Source organism: Octodon degus, unplaced genomic scaffold (assembly GCF_000260255.1).
Source record: "Octodon degus isolate 3935 unplaced genomic scaffold, OctDeg1.0 scaffold00038, whole genome shotgun sequence".
In the NCBI taxonomy this organism is placed as follows: domain Eukaryota; kingdom Metazoa; phylum Chordata; class Mammalia; order Rodentia; family Octodontidae; genus Octodon; species Octodon degus.
In genome coordinates, this window is record NW_004524614.1 from 16367553 (window position 1) to 16374837 (window position 7285).

The window sequence follows — 7285 nt, forward strand, 5'->3', positions numbered from 1 at the left end:
CAGGAGACATGTGGTTCCACCAGTGAGCTACATGGGATTGGAAGAGGGTAGATATCTGGCTGGACAGATAAATTGATACTCCAACTTCAAGAAAAAGATAGGTGGTAAATATCACACCAATCTTGTTGAGGAAATGAAGTGTGATACAGTTTAGGTTTATATATAGAACACCTGCTAAGACTTACAGTGAAATTAGGTTAATGTTGATTTTCAAAGGGTGTGTACAAGATTACAAGACTAGACTTTCTTCTACAGCTGAGTGAAAATGTTCAAAGTCACTGACTAAGCAAGTGACATTATTATAGCTGGGTTTTATAGATAAAAATGAGTTAATTTTTTGAAAATGAACTAAAACAAGGAGACACTAACAGTAGGAAGTTCAGTATGGAAGGAGTTGTTTTAATCTGGAAAATAAATCACAATGATACAAAAGATACTGAGAACAGAGGCCAATTTCAGGGAAAACTGAGGAAAGAGATTGAGAAAGCTGGAGACAGGGCTGGAAATTCTATGTACCTTTCTGCATATAATTTATGCATAAAGAAGGCCATTATGAGAACCCACATGCTAACCACACTGCCAGACTTCTAGCACATTCTATAGTATTAGCAAGAGGGTAGTTTAAAGCAGGGAAAACACATTAGTAATGAAAGCCAATATTTGCATACCTTAGTAAGGGAAATTAGAACTCTAATTCTGTCTTTTATCAATTCCCTCTTTGAATGCCTAAATGTGTCAAAAGGAACCAGAACATAGAACTTGAGCTCTTTATGAAAAAAGGAAACATAAAGGGCATCATAAAATCATCAGTCAGGATGTTCATGTTAAGAATTTTCTTAGATGGCAACAAAAGAAACATAAATTCTATGATATGAATTTCTTGAAGACTATCGAATTGATCAGAGCTCTTAGTATTACCTTTCCTATCATAGAAATTGAACAATCTTAACATATTAAACAGTTTATAACAGTGGCTTTAAATGAGGCCAATTGGTGCTTATAAAAGTGTTGCCTATTTAAGATTATGAAACTGTTTCTTATTAAAAGTCATGTATTTTTTTTTTTTTTTTGGAAACGGGGATTGAACTCCTAAATTTCTGCATAAAAATATGTAAATGCTTATTCTTATTTTTTAAAATTTTAAAATCTTTTTAATCTCTTTTCTTCATTTTCTGGAGGGACTCAAAGTTTAACATATCAATCTTTGATGGAAAATACCTGTTCCATGTTATGTCTAATATGTTTGATATCCAGGCAGATAGTGAGGTTAAGCTCAACTGCCTATGTTATAGGATAATAATAATAAGCCTCTCTTCTGGAGGACTAACAACCCAAGTTTACAGACAAAAAATTAGAGAAAAAGAAAGCTGCAAAGACACCCAACATTTTGGCCCTAGCCTTTCAAGGTCAATGAAGACTCAGGACATAGGCGAACCTGTACTGTAACCTCATGTAACTCAACTGTGTTCCAAATTTTTTGATCAAAGAGATTATGTGGCCACAGAAGAAAATGAATGATGATGTAGAGTGTGCCTAAGGAGAGTCACATGGAGAGAAAACATTCTCTCTCAGGCTTTCACAGAAAGCAAATTGGTTAAGCAATGGCCATGACTTGACTCATCCACATGGCTGATACTGACAAAGGATCTACAAACTGCAATACTTTAGCCTGGGTTTCAGGCTAAATCCTGAGGGGATTTGACTGACCTTGGCAGATACAAAAGTTACATTTCTTGTTATAGAGGTCTTGCTTTATCTTGGTCTTAACTATCCAGCAGAAAAGTACGAAAACAAAGTATAAAAAGTAAAGCCATATTAATATGCTGAGCTGTGAAAGGCTCAACAACTTCAGATATTGCCAGTCTTATGGAAAACCCACTACTATTATGGGCTACTGGACTATATTGGGATATTTTGCTGAATTCATGCACCTACAGTATTTAAATGACAATGGAATGCCCTTCTCTGACAAAACTAACCAAAAAGTGGGACAGAAATGAATGGCTATTTTGCATCGGTATACTCAAAATAGGATAGATATACAGCTCCATTCTCTTAATTCAATGAATAGAGAGATTTCTTCTAATAGTGTTTGTGGACAGGATATCATGTCTGCATCTTGTACAATGAATAACCACTAGGACAACAATATGCAGTGTATTAATTATTGAAAATGTTCTGGTAATCGGTTGTGAAACTGTCTCTTTGCTATTTGTTTCTCAAAAAAATTATTTTTAAAAAGCAAAAAAGTAAAAGTCATGTATTAGGTTGGGGAGATAGTTCAGTGGAATAAGTGCTTGCCTGGCAAGCTCAATGTCCTGAGTTCAATCCCTTATAAAAAATCATTTATTTGTGCATAATTCTAATAATTTTAGTTCATATAAATACATAACCCTGTGTAGGCTACCATCAATGTCATAACAAGGTTTCTGGTTTCCAAAAATATACATATTACATAAAACTAAACCATAGTCCTGAAATAAAATAAATATGTAAATTTTTATTTTTCTGTTTATATTGTGCTATTATTTTCAAAGTAACATCTTCAAAGTAAAATAGATGCTGTCAGTAATATGTCTCCCCTTATATCCTAGGTTCCTGCTCTTACCACATAGATAGTGATATCTTCTAATTCCCAAATTATCTATCCCATAGATCATTTCTGTGGTCAGAATTTAGTTCATTTTGTTCAAAGCATCAGTTGAGCAGTTTATCATGTGATTGAGAGCCACTCAGGCTCTAAAACTATACTAAGAGGATTTAAATTATTTCCTTTGCTAGTCTAGACAAATGATTTAAGAAGTCTATGATAGCTTTTTCCTTTTGGAACTACAGAAAAAAGAATCATACTTATAGAACTGCAACAAGACTTCACAAGAATGTTTATTATATTTTGTCATGTAATGGATACTGAGTAGATGTTAGCTATTTATTTAAATGTTCTTACTGTTATGATGTCCAGGCGCAACTGGAAATATGAGATGATCCTGATGAAGACTGAATATAGAAAAGAAACACTAGCTGTCTAGTGAGGTACAGGCAGGACAGAAACACATTTTGGAGCCGAGGAGAAGAGTGACGCCATAGAAGTGGGAGACGCAAGGATGAAATGATCAGGGAAGTCTGAAAAATAATAAAAGATTTGTGTAGGGCAGGTGACATAGGTCAGCCTTCATCACTCTTTCTCCTTGGGAGGACAAAGTGCATGATTCCCAAAGCTGAAGGAGGGAAGGCTCACAGTGTGTAGAAGTTCCAGCTCATAGCTGGCTGACGCCAAGGCAGGGCGGCGTGGCCGAGGGTCATTGAGAGGAGAAGCAGCTTGTGGCAGGCTGAAGGCAGGCACTCAGCACAGCAGCCAGGCAGTGAGGAAGTGGGCGGTGAGCAGCGAGCAGCACCCTTCCTTCTGTTCCTTGTGTTCTGTGAGTTTGGAGCAGCCTTAATGCTAGTGCTGCACAGTGAATCAATCCCAGCACCACACACTTAATCCCAGGATCATACATATGAGATCCAGGCACCTCTGAAACCCCACCTGTGACCACGCGAGGCTTTAGGAGGCAGTGTCTAGTCATGAGCCATGACAAGGGTACTTTAGAAATTTAAGTGCAAGTATTAGAGACATAGTTTAATTTTCCCTTTCTGAAGTTCATCTTCTTTAAGGAGGAACACAGAGGTTTCTAGTCAAAAATATAGATTCATTTAAGAAGTTACAGTTGAAATTTCACACCTAATGTATGCTGGATGTTGTAATTGTGTTGTGAATTGCGAGCATTGTGCCTGGTAATTTGTGAAGCAGGGGATAAGCAGCCAGAGTTTATGTATGGAAGTTATGAGATTAAGAGAAAAAAAGGCATGGAAGCATGGAGAGGCCCTGTGTGGGAAGACACCCTGCATAAGCAGAGCTGGAGGAAGAAGGGAAAGAGGACGAAATGAACCACTACAGAGCTGCTCTGATGGAGAAAGTTTAAGACTTAGTTTAAGTCTGCAGGGAGGCAGAAAAATGGAAGAAAAATGAAATGCCCTAATTGAAATAATTTTTTGGTGAAATCAGTGGTGAGCACATGAGGCAGTTTGGAGATCCAGAGGATTTCCCCGGGGACCTGGGTGCTCTTGTAGGTGAGGACTGGCACATGCCTCACGCTTTCTGTGCTCTTCCATCAGCACCGTCTTTGCAACAGCCCATGCACAGATACATGTTTTTAAAATGCTGTTGTTTTTTTTAAGATTTAGACACTAGCATTTTGTTACCTATAAATACAATATAAATTTGATAATCTACCATTATCAAATTTTGGATAACAGTTTTCCAAAAATCTTACTTACTATAAACAGTTATATAAATTTATTTACAAAATCAATAATGAGAGTTAGTTCATGAAAATCTCAGTCCTGTGGATATCAAGGATGTAGCCATGAGCGGAACAGAAAATATCCTTGAATTCATGCAGTTGATGAAAAGGCACTTTAATTGGGGTAAAATAAACAGCATATATCAGACATTGGTATGTTTCATAGAATATTTAAGTATCATGGTAAATACCACAAGGCAAAGTAAATAGATAGATTAAAGGGATTTTGTTCAGCAAGACGTCACCTAGGATTTCAGGTTTTGTGCAGCGCATGGGTCTGTCGTCATTCTGCAATTCTGCACCAGTAGCATCCAAGCTATCACAACATGCAAACACACCACAGAGCTCTGTGGCCACAAACCTGTATTTCTAATGAGGCAGAGGCCGGATGCTGCGGTTCACCTATCATTTAACCCATAATCAAATTATATTGAGATTTCCCATTTGTCTTTCGATAAGGTTGCTAACATCAAAGTTACTTAAGAAACTAAAACTACTAATTTCACTCAAGGCTATATCACTTTAATAGTTTGGAAGGATTTGGTTGCTTGACTGCTCTATTTCTCTGATCTATGAAAAGCCGACTATATACATTAGTGATTTTGAAGGACAGAGGAAGTTGCCTAGATAATGCAGAGGCATATGTATTCCCCATTTAAAGCCTTTTGAAAGAAAAATTGATAATTTTGCTTCAGCAATTAAGGGCACTTTGCATTAATTTTTAAAATGTGTTTACTATATGTGGCAATGGAATTGGCTACAGAAAAATGTCATAACAAAAGAAAACCAACTCTTTGCAAATGTTTATTGTTCTGAATATTGGATTACATTTGAGTTAAGAAGATGATGACTAAGAGAGGGCTGTTTTGGGTTCAAAAAGTTAGCTACATTAATTATGTATGTTTTTAGAAAGCCATTTACCATCTGCATTTGTAATCAAAGTACATAGACCTACCTTCCATACAAATGTCCTAAGAAGCGATAGCTTTATTGGATCAAAGGCGAAAAAACCAAAGAAATTATGGTTTAAATGTTTGAAAAATCAAGTACTGGTAGTATTAATAAATATCAGGAAAATTTTCATTGAGTTCTGTTAGAGTAGGACAAATTAGTAATTTCCATTTTTTTCAGTCAAAGGGTGTATCCTTTCATTTTTATCCTTTTTAAGGTTAAAAATTAAATTGGGACTGCTTTTCAGGAATAAATATTTCAGGAAGCCTTCCACTGAGCCAATTTCTTTCTTTTTTCTTTTTTAATGTATTTAGTACAGGGTATACAGGGTCTCACTATATAGATCAGACTCAGTGATTCTCCTGTTTCAGCCTCCCAAGCGCTGGGATTGTAGGTGCATGCCACCGCGCCCAACCTCAGTCCCTGTCACAGTGTACCCTGGGGGCGGGGCGGGCACAGCACGCGGGGATCTGCCCTCATTCATGGGGTCCGCCTCAGCAGAGCTCATTTCTTAACGTACTCATTGCTTACAGATCCTGCTGCTTTTCCAATTTTTTATTCTTATGAAATATTTCTTATAACCTGAAGCCTTTTGTGGTTTGAAGGATGGCATGTGGTATTTTAGGATTTATCTTTCATGAAGTTGCTTATATTCTTTAGCTCTTTCTTTGTTTTCATAATTGTGAGACTCCCTGAAAGTTTAGGAAATGCTGTAGCTAATTGCTGTAGTGTTAAACATGAAAACCAGCTGTCAGATGTCCTCACAGATGGCACAGTTTTTCTAGTGTTGCTTTTAGAATCTAGGTTGGCTAGAAAATCACTGAGTCTTTTCTCATCATACTGTAAAAATCTTACCAATGAATATTTATTGTATGTTATGCAAGACCTTAGGCACCACAAAAGTTAGGACCCACAGAAGTTAGGACAATGATCCTATTTCCATAAAAAATGAGAAATACTTAGAACATTAGGAAGTCTTCCAATATTTGTAAATGAAAAGAAGTGTTCAGATGATTGTAAAAAGAGAAAATCTCAGTGAGTAAAATTAAGATGTCATTTTCCTTTGGATAGTTTCTTAGGGGTTATGTGTGTAACTGGCTACATATATTGTATAGCTTATATACTAGCTATAAAATGTCTCAACTTGAACTCTTTTTGTTGCTGTGTCTTTTTTTATGAGCAGAATATATTTATTGAGAGAAACAAAGCTCCTGTCCCGAGAGAGGGACGGGGGGGGGGGGTGTAACCGAGTGGGTAGTCCCCCCCCCCCGCTGTGTCTTGTATGATAAACTTGTGTGCATTCCATCAACAATTCTTACCTAGGTCCTCTTATGCCTAGCATTTTCCAGTTGGCTACTTCTATTTAAAGATGTTACTTGTGATCATGAAACAGAGGTAACATAACAAAATTACATAGCAGAGCATCTTGCATTTGTGGGAATTAAAATAGAACAGGGACCAGCTTTAGACTTCTGGCAGAGACCACTTAAAGAAACACAGAAGTTCAAAAAGAGTTTCAAGACAGTGGAAGTGGTAGGTTTTGTTGCTGTGGCAAAATGCCTGGGGAGGATAGCTAACATGAGGAAGTTTGGTTAAAACTTCCTTTAACCAAACTTCCTTTTGGTTAAAACATTCTTTTTTTAAAAATTAATTTTATTGAGAAAGAAATAGCAATGAGACAGTTTCAAAACCGATTAGTAGGACAGTTTCAATAATTAATACATTGCATATTGTTGCCTTCATAGTAGTTATTCATAGTACAAGATGCAGACATTATATGCTGCCTAAGCACTATTAATATAAATCTTTCTTCTCATTGAATTAAGAGAAAGTAACTATATATCTATCTTAACTATTTTGTATATACAGATACAAAATGGTCCTTCATTTATATCCCCTTTTTTGTTTAGTTTTGTCAGAGATGGGTATTCCATTGCCATTTAAATATTGTAGGTGCATGAATTCAGCAAAATAATCCAATATAGTCC